Source organism: Octopus bimaculoides, chromosome 1 (assembly GCF_046866305.1).
Source record: "Octopus bimaculoides isolate indiv1 chromosome 1, ASM4686630v1, whole genome shotgun sequence".
Classification (NCBI taxonomy): domain Eukaryota; kingdom Metazoa; phylum Mollusca; class Cephalopoda; order Octopoda; family Octopodidae; genus Octopus; species Octopus bimaculoides.
The window spans coordinates 98,833,472-98,854,959 of NC_142928.1; the positions used below are offsets into that span (position 1 = coordinate 98,833,472).

At 35.1% G+C, this 21,488-nt stretch overlaps 1 protein-coding gene across 10 annotated transcripts in view; it reads left to right on the top strand.

Moving 5' to 3' along the window:
• The window catches only part of LOC106882607 (signal peptide peptidase-like), a 350,046-nt gene that overhangs the window by 104,713 nt on the left and 223,845 nt on the right, over positions 1-21,488 (top strand). For 5 of the 10 annotated variants that reach the window (XM_089354542.1, XM_089354550.1, XM_089354547.1 and 2 more), the window contains exon 3: positions 11,835-11,953. The exons of 4 other annotated variants lie outside the window; for them this stretch is intronic. The gene's annotated coding sequence lies outside the window, so the exon portion shown is untranslated. Of the gene's footprint in view, positions 1-11,834; positions 11,954-13,264; positions 13,304-21,488 lie in introns of all 10 variants that reach the window. One more of the 10 variants, XM_089354544.1, reaches the window with a different exon arrangement.

Consider the following 21,488-nt stretch of genomic DNA (forward strand, 5'->3'; position numbering starts at 1 on the left):
TTCAGACTTTCCAGTTGGATTCCCAAGCATGACCGACTGAGATTATGGATAACAGTTTGACTTGGAGAGACTCCCTAATCTCTGAGCTATGCACCCTGTTAACTAATGTTACTCTAGAGATCCTTTGAAAGAACTCTATTTCAGTTGCTTGTATTCAAAATCGTACGTTTGGTTGTTATACAACTACCGTGATCTTAGGTGAGGATAAGTATGAAAATCAAATCAAAGATAGCAAATTTGGTTTTTTTTTACCAACCTCTCCTCCTCTGAGGATTGAATGCTGATGCTGGTGCATTACTGTGCCAGCACTGGCAATTCTAACATCCAATTCAACCTCCTGTATTTCATCACTGACGAATATGACCTTGAGATACTTAAACTTCTCCACTTGTCTCAGTGATGTTCCGTTTACATGCAGAGTGCACTGAGAAGACTTTATTGAGGACCACTGTATCAGTCTATGCAACACAAATTCTCATTCCTGCTTTTCAGCTTTTGGTAGTGAATTCATTCAATTGAATAAATATATCATCATCATTTAATGTCTGTTTTCCATGCTGGCATGGGTTGGATGGTTTGACAGGAGTTGGCCAGTTGAAGAGCCACTCAGGCTTCATGTCTGTTTTGGCATGGTTTCTACAGCTGGATGCCCTTCCTAATGCCAACCACTTTACAGAGTGTGCTGGGTGCTTTTTACATGTCACTGGCGTGAGTGCATCTTACATAGCACCAGCACGAGTGCATTTTATGTAGCACCAGCATGAGTGCGTTTTACATAGCATTGGTATGTGCACATTTTGCATAGCACTTTCATGAGTGCATTTTACATAGTATCAACATAAGTGCATTTTGCATGACACTGGCACAAGTGCATTTTATGAGGCACTGGCACCTGCAAGACAAAGACCGCTCAGCTGGAAGAGGGAGTGGGGGCATGGCCATAAAGGACATGCCTGTATGTATGTATGGATGTCTGCGATTTTACTTAGTTTGTCATGTCTGAAACAAACTTTGGGCAGCATGAAAGTTTATTAGACCTGATTGCAATACAAAAACTGGTTGCTAATGATTTAGCACCTGCATAATATTTTTGTCTGGATAGTGAAAGTCTTATTCTTTGATATGTTATTGAGTATGTTTATTGATTTTTTACCATTGTGTATATATTATGAAATATCACTTTCTTAAAGCTGGTGTCTATTTAGTTAATTAAAATTTCTAATGTTTGTAACGTGCATTTGTCAATGAACATGTGCTGAAAGCTTTTGATATAACAATTCCCTTTCATTATAAATATTTTATAAATCTGCTGTAAGTAGTTTGTTTTTGTTTTGTGTATTGGTATTGTGTTACTCTAAACTTATTACAACAAAATGTTTTGATCAAGTGGTTAAAGTTGGGCAGCAGTTGTCTTGTGGTTTGTGTATTGCTACTACAGCAAGGAAAGCAAATGCAAAATATTGGTTTCAAATTTTTGCACAAGGCCAGCAATTTCGGGGGAGGGGGGTAAATTTATTACATTGACCCTACGACTCAATTGGTACTTATCTTATTGACCCCAAAAGGATGAAAAGTAAAGTCGACCTTGGCAGAATTTGAACTCAGAATGTAAACACAAGCATTTTGCCTGGTGTGCTAATGATTCTACCAGCTTGCTACCTTACAAATGCAAAATTGAAAATAGTATGGTGCACGATTTGGCAAGTTGCTTTACAGCCAACCACATTGATCTGTGCAACGCTCTTGCTTTTGTACCACAACCCTGATTTGACTAAAGTGTTATGAAGGAAATTTTGCTGATGGAAACTGTTAGGAAGCCCATTGTGTGCATGTGTGTATGTCTGCGGTTAATAATTACCAGATGAAATACTGGGTGCTGATATAATCAACTAAAACCAACTCATAAAACTAGCTGCCCTGCATATCTTCAGTCTGCTAACTGCAGAGCTTGTCTGAAAAATTTTCTCATTGTTTTATTTGAATTTCATCCTTTGATCACCGGTTTACCTGTCATTACTCCTTGTCTTCATTATGGGTCTTATTTTTCTAAGATTTAGATTGTATGCCATACTAAAAGTCATGTATAAACACTTTTTAATCTCATGTCAACAGTTCTGAGACCATTTTTAATCCTGTGCAGGTCTGTTCGGCATGCTTTGTGTTTTCATTCTACCTTTCATAATATGGCCAAGAATCAGTCATGAAAACCTTTCTCTCTTTATACATGGCTAAAAGTAGCAACCTGCCACTGATTTGTTCAGGATTCTTTTTAATGGTTTCAAACTTAGCTTTCCTTTCAATCTGTAGCTTCAACAGTTGAATATGAAGGAATATGAATCCTATTTTAAATATTGAGAAGAGACAGGTTCCTGTACAAAATACCAGCTTATATTATAGATCTGTGAGATAACATTATGTGTGTGGCAATTAACAAGATTTTTCTCCTCTCTTTCTTCCTCTTCTCTCCCTATTGATGTGTGTGTGTGTGTGTGTGTGTGTGTATATATATATATATATATATATATATATATATATATATATATGTGTATGTGTGTACACATAGATACTTTTTCCTGTCTTTCTTTCTCCTTTTTTCATTCACTTTTACCCTCTCCCACTTTCTTTTTTTTGTTACTTCCTCACCATTCTTCTTTCTCTTTACAATTTTCCCTCTCATCCTTCCACTCAGTTCTCACTTCTATATTTTCTACTTCTTTTCTTCCACTTTCTTTTTTCCCCCATTTCTCCTTTCCTCCCTGTTTCCTTCTCTATTCTCTTTTCCTTCCTTTCTCTCTGTTTCCCATATTTCCTCCATCTCTTCTTAATGTACTCTGCTTTCTCCAACTTAACACTTTAAACTTGTCTTATTATACACTCTACATTGCATCTATGAAAGTCCTTTCTTCTTTTCCATGATGGTAGTTGTAGCAAGAATGCTCTATACTTTAAATGAGGCTGTAGGTTTTGCTTAAATGTTGTTTAGTTTATTCTGCTAACTCAATTGCTATAAAGGGGAACTCGTGCCCAAACAATAATTGTACAAAGTCATGGGTCACTTGTCATTAATAACTAACTTTGTTGTAAGCCAAAGCCAGTAATAGTGTTATAGAAATATTATTATTCTATACCATTTTTATATCCCTCACCTTTCCCTTGCAATAGCTATTAAATTAAGCCTTTTTTTAAAAAAAATATTTTACTCATAAAATAAAGATATAGAATAAGAATACTTATTGAGCAGTTTTGGTATAGTTTTTCTTTGTAATATACTACATACTCTTTGTTAATGTTTAGTCATGAGAATAATGATGAAATTTTACTCCAATATGTTGCTTTTTTTGTTTTGTTCATTATTTTAAAAATAACTAAAACCCAAATTCAGTTGTCACATCATGGATTGCAAAATTGCTAAATTTGGGACCATTTCAGTTTCTTACAGCTAAAATCACTTGTTCTTCATGTTAAATTATAACCAGTAATTTAGGTCCCCAAGAATATTCACATGAGGTTGCTAGTAGCTTTCACAATGTTTACTTAATTACTAATAAATCTCATGAGTTCTATATCTATATCTAAATATTACTCCAATTGATTCACTAGCATCTTTGGACATTTTCCTTTGACTACAGGGTTAGAATTTTGTAATTTTGTAAGTTTACTGTGCCATTAGTCAAAGCTTTCCATCTTTTGATATTCTTATACATTTTCATCTTCATGCTTACAACTTGCTATGGTCTCCTACTTTCTGCCATGCTACTGTGATGTTATTGCAGTGTATAAGTAGTGATTGTATATTCAGTTGTAGGGTGTTGGCATGGTTGAACAAGAGTTTGCAGTGTTACTTCTCCCCCTTTTTTTTGTGAATCTCGGCCCTCTATATATGCCAGCTGAATTTTTTTGGATCAAGGTACCTTGTGAAATAGTGAACAAAAGTAGTTTAATTTTAACATGAAACTGTATTTGTCCTTTATTAAAATTTCTGTATGCTTAATTTTGGAAAATGTATTGACTTGTTTTAATTTTTATTTGTTGTGATAAAATATTTTACTACTTCAATTCATTTTCATGCCTCGCTCCACTGCTAAGGATATTCTGATAGTTAAACATTGCTTTACAAAGTGTAAGGAACAGAAATCATTTCTTCCAAAATGGGTTTCCATTTCCATCATTACTGATACTTTTTGTAAACTAGTATTGCATATCTTCAGTACAACCTGTTGCACAGTCAAGTTGTTGATAACTAAATTAGCACAACTGCCACCAGGTTAATTTGATGAGAACTCAGCAGGACAAAAAACAATACTTGTCTAAGCAGCAAATGTGCAGAGACTAAAAATTCCAGTTTTATATCTAGTGCATTGTATAACCATTGGGAGTGAGGAACCTCATAGCTTTCATTAAAGCATATCTGAGGTTACTCTGATATAACTAGCCTTGTGTAGAGAATGACTTTTGGCTGATTTGGGGATCTTCGGCACCCATTCTTGAGTCTGACTTATATTGATACTAGATATCTTGCCTTGATTTGTCTCTGGGTCATGCCAGTTGAATGGAGAGGTCTTGCTTATGTCATCAAGAAAGGTATGAGTATTACTAAACAGTTTTGTTTCTTTTATATGTACAAGAAATCAATATTGCTATTTCAAAAGAATCCATTTTGAACTGTTAACAATGGCCAAGGCATGTGTGTTTATGAATAAATCCCTGTTTGACTATATACATGATGGATTACTAATAGGATGTAATTGATTGAAGCAGTTGTCTACACTTCAAAGAATATATCAGAATATGGCTTGTAGATTTGTTGTAGCTGAAACTGAAATTGTTTGTGTTCTATAAGACATTTTCACAAGATAGAATTCCTCTAGAAACAATTGTTATTCTGTATGTAAATACTAAGAACATTCTCTCTTCTCTCAATTCCTGAACTACTAACATTCCATGAAGAAAAGAAATATTATGACATATTTCATGAATTTCTTTCAGATTGTAATTATTTTCACCTTTAGTGAAATGTTTCACTTTGTAAAATAATGTTTAATTAATGAGTCACAGGTTAATTCGTACTGATAATCTCTAAAATGAATGATATAATGCTATACATGATTACCACCAACTAGAGACTATAAGAACTTTGCAGTAAGTAAACAAAAAAAAAAAAAAGAAGTGAATTCAAATTTCTGATCCCACCTCATTTTTTAAGAAATGATTATCCCACTTGTAATAGCAACAGCTATTAAATGGTTACTGTTATAAAAAGTGCTATAGTAGTGTTTATTAAAGTTTTATTTTTTCTCAACTCTCTTGGAATAGATTTTTTAAACAAAGTTTGGTGTGACTGAAGTGTTAGACTTTGTTGTTTTTGAGCTAAAGACAAACGTGTGTTACCTGTACATTCGCATTGTTTACTGATACCTTGATAACCGCTGGCAGCTGGTAGGAAACTGAAACAAAATATGGATTCCTATCAAGATTGGCTGAAGTGGGGGAAATGCTGAGAGTAATAACAAACAGTAGTCTGGCTTTATTTAATTTTGAGTCTTTAAAAAAATACTTATTCTGAATTACAAATGACTTGATAAAACTTTTTTTTTATTACAGCTGTTGTAAATGACAACAGAGATATCAAAACCTGATATTTTATTTATTGACAACATAGAACTTTATAAAAGGATTTTATTACATATATAGGTTTGTCATCAATAATGGTAATAAATATACTTGTTGTACTTAAATATATTGAAAATGAGAATAAAATACAGATAAACCATGAAAAATATGTATTTTATCATATTTTTGCTATTTTAAAAAGTGTTTTGATCTGAGATTGTGTACTGAAACTCAAGCGACTGCAGCATAATAGACATAAGTTAGCCATTCAGAAACACACAAAGACCATCAACTCTACTTAACCCTTTAGTGTTCAGATTATTCTATCAAACATAATGCTTTTTGAATTACATTGTTTTCAATTAATCATATATTATCTCATATCTTTGAGATTTTGATGATGTGAATGTTTAATGTAGAATAACAATGTAGGGTAGGTGTGAGAGCCTGGATTTGGTCGGTTTAAAGATAAAACAGATGGGGCTGATTTAAATGCTAAAGGGTTGAACATTTATTTGTAATACAGTATCAAAATTTTGGTTGCTTGAAACTGCAACCTATTCATTGACAAAACATTCTGCTGCAGAGTTTTTTGTCAGTGGACAAGTCAGAGTTTCAAGTGACAAACATTTCAAGACCATATTACAAACAAATGTTTTAAGTAAAGTTGATGGACTTTGTGCGTTTCTCTAAGGCTAACTTATGCCTTCCACATTGCAATCACCAGCTATAGGAACAGGCATGGTTGTGTGGTAAAAATTTGCTTCTCAACCACATGGCTCTGGGTTCAGTCCCATTGCACGGCACCTTGGACAAGTGTCATCTTACTATAGCCTTAGGCTGACCAAAGCCTTGTGAGTGGATGTGGTGGACAGAAACTGAAAGAAGTTCATATTTATTTATTTATTTATTTGTGTGTGTGTATGTTTGTGTCTGTGTTTGTCCTCCACCAGCACTTGACAACCATTCTTGGTGTGTTTATGTTCCCATAACTTAGTGGTTTGGCAAAAGAAGCTGACAGAGTAAGTACTAGGCTCAAAAAAAAAAAAAAAAAAAAAGGAAAAGTAATCCTGGAGTCATTTTGCTTGACTGAAACAACTAAAGGATAAAAGATAACTATTTCAAAACTTATTAGAAATATTGCATTTCTAAATCTCTCTGAGAGAGTTATGCAGTAGCAGTACGATAAAGTGATGGCTTGTTGCCAACTTAATATAGCAGTCCCAAGAAAGGGAAGAATGCTACTGTTATTTAGCCCCAAGGAACACTGTTTTGTGTTGGCTACATGACACAAGTATTCTGTGTCCTTAAGTTTTCAAACAGGGGAGATAAGCACCTCATCCAACAAAGCCAGCATCCAGAGACTAGTTTCAGGATAGTTGCTCTTCATCAGTATGGAGTAGCTTAAGTTGGCAACAAGCCATCACTTTTTTTTTTAAACTATATCTTAAATACATATGTGTGCACTTTGTAATATTGCTACATAATCTCTTATCTGATACCCTTGGAATGAGGCACGCTTCAGAATTTGAAATCTGTTTTGATTTTGAAAATGGTGGTTCAGTATCTCCATAGGGTATATCCTTGGTTGTAAGTCCTAGTTCTCAGGTATAGCCTAGGTCAACTCTTCCCCAATTTAAAAATAAAAATTATTTGTGGCTGTCTCAATGTTGGGTGGAGCCCACAGGGGTACTATTACAGTGTATTGATAGACATAGCCTAGTAGGGCATGTAGACGTTTTTACCCCTTTACTGTAATTATGTGGAAAATGTCACTGGTTAGCTTAGTATTGGGTTGTCCGGAAAGTTCATGCCAATTTATAGTAGCTTACCTTTCAACTTATTTTAGAACATGGTTGAGTCCATAAAATAGGATTTGACTACACCTCCATTTAGAGCACAATTTAAGCTATCTTTTCGTGGAAGAAGGTTTATGTTCCTATAACCTGTGTTAATTCTGTAACCCTTTAAAATGGAAGATAAGAAAGTTCATTTTCGGCACTTGATACTTTTCTTTTGCCTCACAAGCGACCAAAGAAATATGCACAGTTTATGGTGATGTTTCTTTATCTGAAAGAACTGTATGGAAGTGGTTCGCAATGTTCCGAGCTGGAGATTGTAGCCTTATTGATAAAGAGCAATCAAGCAGACCATACACTACAGATGATGGCCAAATCAAGTCATTAATTGAGAATAACCCACATTGCACAACCAGAGAATTGGCAGAAAGCCTCAACCTATCAAAATCCATCATTCATGAGTACCTGGTAAAGCTTGGGTACACAAATCGCTACAGTGTTTGGGTATCACATGAGTTGAGTGAGAAGAACCTTTTGGATTGCATTTCCATCTGTGATTTGCTTTATAAACAGAATGAAAACACGCCTTTTTTAAAGCAAATTGTGACAGGTGATGAGAAATGGATTATCTACCGAAATGTTCAGAGAAAGCGATCCTGGAATAAGCGACATGAGCCACCCTTAGCCACCCCAAAAGCGGGTCTTCACCCTAAAAAAGTCTTACTTTGTGTCTGGTGGGATTGGAAAGGAATTCTGTACTATGAGCTTCTCCCAAGTAATCAGACAATAAATTCTGAGAAATACAGCACACAACTGGACAAGTTAAAAGCAGCAATTCAAGAGAAACGTCCAGAATTGGTCAACAGGAAGGGTGTTGTTTTCCAACATCATAATGCAAGACCGCACGTTTCTTTGGGAACCAGACAAAAATTGCTGCAGCTTGGCTGGGATGTGTTACCCCACCCTACATATTCACCAGATATTGCTCCTTCGGATTTCCACTTATTCAGGTCTCTGCAGAATAGTCTGTAGAATAGTCTTAAAGGAAATTTCAATTCCTTGGATGACGTAAAAAGATACCTTGATGAATTCTTTGCCATGAAACCACCTCAATTCTGGGAAGAGGGTATTTTCAAGTTAAAAGAAAGATGGAGACACATTGTGCAACAAAATGGTTCATATTTGGTTGATTAAAAATGTAATGGCAAGTGTTTATTGACCTTTTTCTTTCTTTTAAAAATCGGCATGAACTTTCCGGACAACCCAATATAATGTTGAAACATGCATTAAACAAGACACTTATGAATCAAACACCTAACAAAGGTATGTAAGCACATCCTAGTGATAATATTGCTCAGTATTGTTCATTTGCATTATGAATATTCACACTGAGTGGGATAAAGAAAGACTTTACAATAATATTAAGATTTATTTATATTGTAATCAACTGTTAAGTGTGAATGTGAACATATGCACATAACTGCCTAAAAGAGCATGGTTATATAATGCTATTAAACATTCATAGTGAAATTGTACTTTTCAAAATTGTCTCAGTTTATAAAATGTATAAACTAGTTCTACAAACTTATCTATCTACTACCTTGCTTGCAGATGAACAAAATTGGTTGTAGCCCAATGAAAATGTGCAATAAAAGTTGTAAGAAACAGATTTTAGTATTGTTTTCTAATATGATTAAATATGATAAAGTGTATAAAATTGTATATAATTTTTAAAATTATATAACATAAACAATGCAATAAAAATACATTATTTTGGAAAATGAAATTTTAAAACTTCCCCAAAAATATAACTACTCAGAAGAATGTGTAATTGTAAGCAAATTCTGAATGCGAACATAGCAAAAGAAAGTATTGTATTATCATTAGTGTTGTTTATTATTGTTTTGTTTTAAACGATTAAACAGTGCATATTGCTTCAAACTTGTCTTTCTTCAAATTTTCCATACATTTGTGTGTGTGTGTGTGTGTGTGTGTGTGTGTGTGTGTGTGTGTGTGTGTGTATAAATCCCTAAAAACGAAGAACAAACACAAAAAAACAACAACACGAGGACATGGTACAAGTATTAGCAGACGCTCAAGGAAGGAAAGAAATGTGGTTTTATGTTTCAAGCAAAGCTCTTCTTTGGAAACAGGAGACAGGAAAGTCCAATAGAAAAGACGGAGGAAAATAAGCCACCAACGATTCATATGTGGTTACATTTTTAAATACACACACACACACACACACACACACACACATACACACACACACACACACACACACACACACACACACACACACACACACACACACACACACACACACACACACACACACACACACACACACACACACACACACACACACACACACACACACACACACACACACACACACACACACACACACACACACACACACACACACACACATATATATACTTGTAATGTAGGCAAACTTTGTCAGAACCTAAGTAAACTTTAATGCTGCATTCCTAGTTGGATTACCATTCATTAGAATTTCATTTAATGTTTCTACGTTTCCAACTATATTCTCATATTTATATACATACACATAAATATTTCATCAAGGATATATTTACATATGTCCTTGATAAAGATAATTTATCTGTTGATTGTCATCTTCATTATTGTCTGCTTGTTCAAATGCTTAAAAATAATCTGATTTCTATTGCCATGCTAGCATTCTGTTCTATTTTCTTCCTTCTTCTCATGATGTTTATGATGATATCTGCTTTTCTATGCTTTCATGGGTTTGGTGGATCCCATCCAACACAGTGTCTTGCCACTTTTTTTTTTTTTTTTTTTGGTTGTCAGTTTCTGTGTCTCTTGAAATCAAATTCCACCACTTCTACCCATGTCTTTCTTGGCCATCATCTTCCACTGTTTCCTTCCACTTGGATCTCTTGGACCACTTCACCCATCTGTTATCATCCATATGTATTTTAGAGCCATATCAATACAGTTGTCACTTTTGCACACATTATCTGATTCCTTATACTCTCAGTTTTTCTCAATTCATCTGTACTATGACACTTATGTGCACTAATATTGCACATTCAGCTGACAATGCTTGCTTCCAGAATACTTGCTTCATTCCTCTCCTGTCTTTGCACATCCTCTGCATTCAATATTTATGTTTCAATCTCATGCAGCATTGCATTTGGTGAACAAAAATGTACAATCTATCCTTCGATTGAAAACAATCCCTTTACTTCCAACTAGGTAATAACACTGTTAACTTTTTCTATCCTATTCTTATTCTGGCGACTGTGCTTTGTAAATGTTTCCATGAATTTTAAAATTTTGTTTTCCAAAATATAATGTACTTTATTGCATAGTTTGTACTGTATAATAAAAATAAATTATTAGATAAATACATTTTTATGGTCCGTTGTTATTTTAGTAAATTAAAAAAAGCAATTGAAAACTGATTCTTAAAATTTTTATTGCACATTTTCATTGGGTTGGAATCAATTTTCATATTTCATATACCATAATAATTTTGAATTCACTACATGTGGAGGTTTTTATAGGATGAATTGTTTGTACTAATTGAAGCATTGCTGTATGTATGTGATATATGAACATGTGAATGCGTGCGTGCGCACACACACACACACACACACACACACACACACGGCCAAATCAGGTTCTGTGATATTATACAGAAAAATATTACATGATCGTAAAAAATCATAAAAGTCAATGAATGAGGAAGGCTGTTCTCATTGATATGTTTCTGACAACTTGCTGTTGCACACAGATATACCAACTACTTATATATAGAATATATAGAATTTACAGGAAGTGATCAATGGTTGTAACCTTTTAGAAACCTTGGATTCGCCGAATGATATAAATCCAATGGGTTTAACTTGAAGCCTTCACCTGCATTTCCTCTGAATAAAAGAATTAAATGATTGTTACTAACTTTTTATTTCGGTTAAGATTTTTAATTTTTAGAAATATAACTTCTTTGACATTCTTTTCCAAAATGATCTAATTCTGTTTATGTTAGATATTTGTTGTTCAGTATTTCTTTTTCAACTATTTCCTTAAAAAAAATATAATAAAAGCCAGATACTTTGTTGCAGCTGCTTTTTCAGCACTGATTGGTTCCCCACAGAATTTTTGCATTGTGTAACTGAATTCTAATCTTAAATCTTTCAAATCTGTCAGCTCTTGCTTTAAGTATTCTTTGGTGTTGAATTGACTTATATCATTTTTCATGGCTGTAAATATCCTCAAAGATTTTGCTTGAATTGTAACTTCAGAAATCAGAATACATTTTTGATTACAATCCTCAGTCCATACAGCAATAAAGATTTTCCATTTTCAGCCATTCCTTATAGCTGTTTACAAGCCACAAAATGCTGATGCTAATTTATCTTTTTATTTCAGCTGCATGTTTTATATTTTGGACAGTTGATTCATGCATACCAAGACCTCTGCCAATTTTCGAATTGCTATTGCCACATGTATGGCATTCTATTGCGTCAAATTTCTACTCCAATGTAATAGTAAGTCTCTTCCTTTTTGTAGTAGAAGCATTTGTGGTACATATATTTTCAGTTTTTACCAGCTTATATAAACCAACAATACTGGCTGTAATTGAAAACACAAAAACTGCAGCATGCTATCATATGATGATTGCCAAAAGCAATCTGACTGATAACTCACTTGGAGCACTTGTGATGGACAGATTTTAATTTTTGTGCATCAAAAAATTGTTTTACTAGATTGAATTTAGTCATATACGACATGAAAAATTGTATCATATAATTTATTCTGAATTGAATTCCTATTATTTGAATTTGTATTATTTGAAGCTTTGATGTAAATGTGTGTATATAAGTATTTAATGTAAAAATACTGGGAAAGCAATATATTGGTTGCTACATAACATGCAGGAAAGTCACATAAAATTATTTAGAAAGGATGGAAGTGTAGAATATTTTAGGGTAGTTAAGAGCCAAGGTAAAGGGGGAAAAAAGAAATTAGATGAAATACCTTGATACTTAACCAAAAAATTTGACAAAATACAGTTGGACAAAAGTTATACTGTAGACAAGTGTGACTTTTCCAGTGAGAAAGTAGAATTGAAATTTCTGATCTTGTGATGATGTTACTGAAGGTGTGTGCTTACATATGTGTGTTTGTGTGTGAATTAAAGCTGTGAAAAGGGTTAGAACTGTTTTATATTTAATATTGATTTCTTTATTACACTCTAGAGTAATTATAAGAAGACTAGGTACAGTTAAGTCGTTCTAAGATGGTACTGAAGTAGCACTTTTTTTTAATAAAGCCATCACAATTACTGTCATCTTCTTACTACAGGCATACAACAAAACTCTTCTGAAACTCTTCACCAGTCCACTATCTCTCCATCACATAATGTAACTGCCAAAATGGGTCTTTTCTGACAATCTAGCTTCTTTCCTTAGCAAACTCTTCAGTATTTTCCTCTCAACAAGGATCTATGGAAGCACTTAATGCTGATTCCCATTCTAAAGAATGACAATCTCTCTGACCCTACTAACTTTTGCATTATCATTCTCACTTCTAACATCTCAAAAGTGATAGAACAGTCATAAATAACTAGCTACCTCATAACTTGTAACTGCTCTCAGTTATTAGTGAACATGAGCTCAGTTTGTACAGAGCTACATCTACTTGAGACATGCTAAAGCCTCATAGTCACTGCACTTTTCTCCATGACTAGCTAGTAAAAGAAAAAGCAGTGCATAAATAATCAGAAGACTGAGACATTTTCCAAGGTAAACTGTAATAACACCAAGTTACAATCATCTTTTATTTCTTATTTGTTTCAGGCATTGAACTGTGGCCATGCTGGAGCACCACCTTAAAGGGTATCATCAAACAAATCAATTCTAGTACTTATTTTTTAAGCCTGATACTTATTCTATCAGTGTCTTTTGCTGTATTGCTAAGTTATGGGGATACAAACAAAGCGACACTACTTGTCAAGTGTGGGGGACAAGCATTGTGAAAACACACACAAATACATGTATGATGGGCTTCTTTCAGTTTCTGTCCACTAAACCCACTCACAAGGCTTTGATTGAGCTGGGGTTATAGCAGATGACACTTGCCCAAGGTGCTATGTAGTGAGACTGAACCCAAGACCACATAATTAGGATTTCGAGCTTCTTAACCACACAGCTTCTTGTGCATCTATTGTACACATATCACAGACACAGTTTCACACTGTTCCTGGCTGCTCTTTTCCAATTTCTCACATTTCCCAATATTCAGCTGGAAACATTGAGTTATCCAAATTAAATGTGAGATATAATAACTACTTTGATTTCTTTCAGAAAAGCCCCCCCCCCCCCGAAAAACAAAACAAAACAAAACAAAAGAAAATAGCATTATGCTTGAAATTGTTTTTCTTAAAAATGGGTTTAGTTGAGGAGAGGCATTGCCTTTGATTGTTACAGAAATTTTGAGACTAAGATTGACACTCTTGGTATTCAGTAGGGCAGTGATAAATTGTTGACAAATTAATCTCCACTTCAAACTACCTCATTAACATCACACAGTTATAACTGAAATGATTTGCATATCTCACCAATTTTCCATATTCTGGCAGTTAAAAAAGTTTTTTAAAATGTCTTTTATGCTACAGTTGATAATTCTTTATCTAAAATGCTTGGAATATTTCAAACTTCAAAATGCTTGAATATTAATATAGTTTATTCCCATGCTGTGAGGGAAGATTTGTATAAATTTGGTGCTGGTCCTGTTTCACATGGCATGTAACAGTTTTAGTTTGGGTATGTTTTCGTTTTTACCAAAAAAAAAAAAAAAAATCTGACTTATTACACTTTGACTTCAACTTTTCACCACATGAAACAGCTCTATGTCACTCTAGCTGTTTACTATTCTTAAGCCCTCTCACAATACAATACTATTTTACCCTAAGCTTTTCAAGTGCTTTCTGGAATTTTTCTACATGTGACTGAGGATGCTGTGTGGTTAAAGAGTTCACTTGGCAACCATGTGGTTTTGGGTTCAGTCTCACTGCACAATACCTTGGGTGAGTGCCTTCTGCTATAGTCCCAGATTGACCAATTCCTTGTGACAGAAACTGTGTGGAAGCCCACGACACACACGCACGCACGCACGCACGCACGCACGCACGCACGCATGCACACACGCACACACACACACACACACACACACACACACACGAATTGTGTGTAGGTGTGTTTGTGTTTGTTTCCTTCCCCATTGCTTCGTTTGTTTATGTCTGAGTAATCTAGCAGTTCAGCAAAAGAGACTGATAGAATAGGTACCAGTCTTAAAAACTAACTACTAGGGTTGGTCTGAATGACTAAACTGTTCAAGGCAGGGCCCCAGCATGGCCGAGATCCAATGACTGACTAGTAAAAAGATAGAATATCATTTTTGTATTCCTGTAATTTCCATAGATTTTATCTTAACAACTAAACAACAGTAGCGCTATGTGTTATGCTGTGTGTTGATTTAATATGAATACTGTGTATCATTCACAACATCTGTGCTGTGGGTCATTTGTAACACCTATACCATGTGTCATTTGTGATATCTGCACTGTGTGCTATATGTGAGTGGAGGCGTAATGGCCCAGTGGTTATAGGATCGCAGTTTCGATTCCCAGACTGGGCGTTGTGAGTGTTGAGCGAAAACACCTAAAGCTCCACGAAGCTCTGGCAGGGGATGGTGGCGAACCCTGCTGTACTCTTTCACCACAACTTTCTCTCACTCTTACTTCCTGTTTCTATTGTGCCTGTAATTCAAAGGGCCAGCTTTGTCACACTGTGTCATGCTGAATATCCCCCGAGAACTATGTTAAGGGTACACGTGTCTGTGGAGTGCTCAGCCACTTGCACGTTAATTTTACGAGCAGGCTGTTCCGTTGATTGGATCAACTGGAACCCTCGATGTCGTAAGCGACGGAGTGCCAGCGAGCTATATGTGACATGTATGTTGTGTGTCATTTATGTGCTCACCAATGTGTGACATTTAAGAAGCCAGTTTCAGTACTCTCAGTGGTGTCAGTATTGTGTGCTATCTGTAACATGAACAGTGCAAGCTGTCTGGAAAATGATTTCTATATGCTTAGACTTTATGACCTCAACCATTGTCGATGATGAAATAATACTTTAGAACTATTCCATTCTTCTCCCATCATGCTGGTGTATTAAAGTTTATTCTTTGCATTATGTATATTTGCTGCTTGTTAGAATCTACTTACTAAATGATTAACAATTAGATGTGGCACTTCAGGAAAGAAACACTCTGTTCCACTACACATATACAACCTTGCTTTGGTTGCACGCGTGCACGCACACTCACCACACATGGTATATTAGTCCTATATACTCATGTTCCAGCTGCTTAGAAAATGTTGACCATGATTACATATGCTCTAGTTCACATATCTGTACAGTTTTGTTTTGAAATGCATATTTGGACTGGCTTAAACTAAAGCATAGACAAAGCAACTGCTTAGAAAATTAATAATGGTTTCAAATTTTGACACAGAACCAGCAAAGTTCAGGGTAGGGAGTATGTCAATTACATTGATCCCCAGTATTCAACTGGTATTTCTTTTATCAACCTTGAAAGGAGGAAAAGCAAAGTTATCCTCAGCTGAGTTTGAACTCAGAACGTAAAGAGAGATGAAATGCTGCTAAGCATTTTGCCTAGTGCTAATGATTCTGCTAGCTCCACTGCCTTAGAATAATAATAATAATGATTTCAAATATTTGCACAAGGCCAGCAATTTCAGGGAAGGGGTAAGTCAATTTTATTGCTCACCCCCACTCCCACTCAACTGGTACTTATTTTATTGTCTTTGAAAGATGAAAGGCAAAGTCAACTTTGGCAGAATTTGAACTCAGGACATGAAGAAAAACGAAATGCCACTAAGCATTTTGCCTGGCATACTAACAATTCTGCTAGCTTGCTACCTTAGAATAATAATAATAATAATGGTTTCAAATTCTGCCACAAGGTCAGCCATTTTGAAGGAGTGGATGTGTTGATTACATTGACCCCAGTGCTCAACTGGTACTTAATTTATCAACCCTGAAAGGATGAAAGGCAAAGTGGACCTCAGAGGAATTTGAACTCAGAACATAGTGACAGGCAAAATACCACTAAGCGTTTCATCCATTGCGCTAATCATCCTGCCAGCTGGCCACCTTTAATAATAATAATGATGATGTACGTAAATTTTATTGATGATTTGCTTACGTAAAGCTGTTCTGTTTCCAGGTTTCATGTGTTTCTATTTAACAAAGAAAAGACAAAAATCACAGCAAATATCTGCTGATTATCTGTAATCTCCAAACTGAGATAAGGGACATATACTCTTTTATTATGATCTCTCATTGTAACACCACAATGTATGCTATCTATTTACATTTGTATTGGAATTTTATCATTGTATTAATGTATCATGAGGCTTTTCTTTCTTCCTGGTGTAAAAAATTGTGCTTATTGAATGTGCATTTAACATGCACATTCAGAATGTAATCTTTTATCTTTTACCTGTTTCAGTCATTTGACTGTGGCCATGCTAGGGCACCACTTAGAAGGGTTTTTTAGTCAAATGAATTGTTTTTTTTATTTATTTAAGTCTAGTACTTATTCTATTGGTCTCTTTTGCTGAACTGCTAAGTTACAGGGATGTAAACACATCAGTGCTGGTTGTCAAGTGGTAGTGGCATTGAACACAGACACAAAGCTTTGGTCAGCTCAAAGCTGTTGTAGAAGACACTTGCCCATGCAGTGGGACTAAACCTGGAACCATGTGGTTGGGAAGCAAACTTCTTGCCACACAGCCACACCTGCGCCTATAATGTGTAAATTTTGTTTTTTTACATTACTGGCTGTCTGTTAAAAAGAAACCATAACATCACTTGCTCTCAGATTTCTTCTATGCAAACTTCTTTATAACTCTGACAATACTTCTGAGGAACTTAATATATCCTGACATTTCCTTATTTTGGTATGAAGAAAATACCTTTATCATCAGAGTTTTAATGACAGGTTTATATATTTATGTACGTTCACACTTACAATATAGTCATATTATTACTATGGTATAACTGATGTAGCATATGTTACCATTATTATACAATATTATTAATTCTTTCATAAAGTACAAATAGCTCTTACAGCTTCAGTTTTCTGCACTTGGTTTGGCTTTCTCTTCAGAACCTATAACTATAAATAGTCTTAGGAACTGATTCTGAACAAAAAAACAAAAAAATGGGGGTGGAGGAAAGAGAAAATAAAAAAGTGCTCTGCAATGGAGTGCTTTTTTCATATTTGGTACACCTTTTATCACTTCTTTCTCTTTTATCATGCTGGTATGGAAGCCTTGACTTTCTAGAAACCGCAGCCAAACTTCTTTCAGTTCAATTGTACCATCTCAATGCATGTATCCAGCACTACATTATTTCGGATACACATCATAAATGGGACAGTCATTCTTGAAGTCCTTTGATCATAGGGTTACTCAACTAAGGTTAACCAACAATAAAAATACCAACAGATTGGTGTTTTAGATTTCATTCAGAGTAGAACCAGCTATCTGAACAGTGTACACCCTTCTAATGGGAAACCTGATATAACTTGCTCCATTGATCAGGCCACTTTTTCCACTATCATAATGGTTTCCATTCTTACAAAACTTACTAGCTGTACTCTAACCTCCACTCAGACTAACTTGTTTCATTAACCTGTCAGCTTTATATCTCTCATGCCCTGACTTTCTCTTTAAATCTTGTGATAGATGCTATCTGCAATCCATTTTAGGACCATTGTCTTTTGGAACAGTATCCTTTTTATACAGTAGCTCAATTTCTCACTCTTCAGTCTTCACAATAACTGCATTGATTTTTAGTCTTGCCAGCTATTTAATTCAAGAAACTTCTCCTGAGTAAGTAGACAATAGCCATAAAAATGCCTGATCTGGGCAATAGACAGTATCCTTCTGCAATGATTAAAAGAAAGAACTATAAAAATTTTTTTTTAACTTTCAAAGGAACGCTGCATAATATCTGCAATAGGATACAAACATACCTGTTTTGTGACATGCATATCTAGAATTGTTTTTAAAACAGAAATTCAGATGCTAACTCCTTCCTAACTTGGTCACAGCTACTTCCATAGTAAAAGTGTCTAGGAGCTTTGTTGCATACTAAATAGAATTTAACAATTTACAGCTGATTAATATAAATGAATCAGGTAGTAATTTAGTTAGAGAAACAAATATTTAATGCAAATCTTTAGCTGTAATGGAAGCATTCATGTAGTTTTAATAGCTGGTAGGTATTACACTAGTAAAGGTCCAGTTGAATTATTTAATAAATAGCTGTATGCCAAAACTGTTTCTTTTTTAAAATCTGTAATATAAATTTAAATGCACCATAATTTTTATCAAAATATATATTACATTTTTATATTTGTAAAAATTTTAGGAAACATTTTTTCCAGCCTATAGTAATATCTAGGATTAGAGTTATATTTAAAGTGTGACTTTGAGATATTTGCATTAACAGAAAAGTGGCTTATATTCTGATAAGTATCATAAGTTTCATTTAATTAACAGGCAAAGAAAACATCTGTTGCTAGAGACGCTGCTGGCAGTTTGTAATCCATAGACCATTTTGCAGATTATAATGACTTCAAGATTTCAAAAGAATAATTCTATTATAGAAAATGAGTTTAACATTTCATTTCATCTGAAACATGTTGTTATGTACTAAAAACTTTTCTGTGCCAAATAATGTAAAATTTTGTACATGTACTTATCATTGTTCTGTACTTGCTGAAATGGCAAGTATTTCATCATTATTTCAGCAGATACTTCACCGATGAGATCATTATAAGACTGAAACATGTTTAAAGTTGTTGCCTATAGTATTTGCTGAACAAATGAAAATATTACTAGTCATTGATTAATACTGGTATTTCCTCATCACATGTTTATTTTTAGTTAAATATGTTAACATCATACCTACCAAAGATTAGACTCCCTCCTCACTACATCACTCCATTCAATTTGTAATCAATTAAATTTTAGAGTTTTCTACCTTTGACGATAATTGCTATTAAGGCTAATGACTTTTCTTTTCATTATAGATTTAATTTCAGTTTATTTATTCATTTTTTTTGGTGGGGGGGCTTACTACATTGTGTTATCCCACATACAACTGTATGCTCTCTGACACTACCTGGAGCAACAGGCATATGTGACTTGATTGTGAAAGTTCCTGTTATTAAGATGTTGGTTTGATTGAAGAGTGATAGTGATCTGTGTGCTACACAGGCATCAACCAACAGGATGTGCATAGCTACCTCAATTAGATACCAAAACAGAATACTAAATCTACTGAGGAATTCTGGCAGTAAAGTACTCAAATCCAACCTAGACTCCACACATCATCTCTTACTATCACACAATTTATTTTAACAGACAGATATTCCTCTTTAAGATATTCTCCCGCTTCTTATCTATAATCCACTCGGGTTACACTCATCTCTCAAACTTCATTCTGAAACATCATCACAAAGCTACGATAGTTCTTTTCTCTCTCCTTTCTTCTGCTCTTCCTTCTTTGTTTTCTTAGTAGTTCTCGTTACCTCTTTTTTATCTCTTCATATAGCTGCTTTAGCCCTTCTCTTTCTTCTTCCTTTGCATCCCTCCATCTGGTTCTGAGTTTTTTCTTCTCTTCTCGAATCTTTGCGATCCGTCTTTCTCTCCTCGATGATCTGCTGTTTGCCGGTGATTCTACCTTCCCTGTTGTTTCCAGTCCAAATCTTTTCTCTCCTTCCTGGTAGATTGTATTAGCCAGGTTCTTGAGCTCTTGTTCGTTGTTGCCTTTGAATTTGGTGGAAATTCTTGCTACCTCGTTGTCAAATTTTTTATAACTTGCTGCATCATTTGCCTTCGGCCACTTAATCTTTGCCTTCAGCCACTTAATCTTTGCCTTCTTCACACCTATCACTCTTTCTGACTGTTCCAATTCAACTGTAAAATGAACCTCGCTAAGGTTATTTTCCAGGAGGTTCCAGCCACACGTCTTATGGTTTATCAACCCGTGTTGTTGAATTACTTTCTTCTGACACACCTTCCCTTGGTGGATTCTCAGCCCGATGTAACTAGCAAACACCTTTCCACAGCAGCTGAATTCATTATCTACCATTCCTTTACCGCTTCCTTTCTCATTGTCCATTTCCAGTCCAAGTCCATTTCATTTTTTTCCATTCCTATTTGATTCTTTATTCTCCCCCCATGGTCCAGGATCATGGAGGCATAATTTCCCATGCTTTTTTGTTGCAATTTTACCCCACATTGGGCTGCAAGCCCATTTGATCCTTCATTACGCTGTCGTACTGTCAAGCGTCTCTCAGCTTTGTCATCCCTCTTGCTGGATTGTCAGCAAGTCTTTCCCTGCAGTCAGTATCTAAGGAGTTTCAACCATGTTTTGTGGTCTGCTACCACAACAGCCCCTTTATAGGATCCAGTTAGCTCAAGACATCATCAGGAGGAACCACGTCTTATTTTGGCCCCTACTCCTCTACCGTTTTGACGTGCCCCCCCCCTCTCCTCTCTTTGGTGTAATTTTCCTTGGTAAGTTCAGTGCTACAACTCTTCTTGTTTTTCACATCCCATATCGATGCTGCCATTGCTAAAATCACATCTTTCATCATCATCAACTCACCTCATTAATTACTTTTATCCTCTGCATGTATTGCTGACACACACACACTTTCAAACACCCTTGATCTCTTTTCTCAGCCTCAAACACCACTTCTGCACCTTCCAGGTCATCTGCTTACTGCCTTATTACAACATCCACATTCTACATCATGCCTCCCAGCACCTAGACAAGTGGTTTTCAACCATTTTTTTGTCTATGGACTCCTTTGATTCCTATTTTACTCTGGTGGACCTCCATAGCCATTTGGTATATATAAAAGTTCCATATGTGGCTTGTCTGTTTTCCTATGTGCTCATTCTGTTGTCCATAA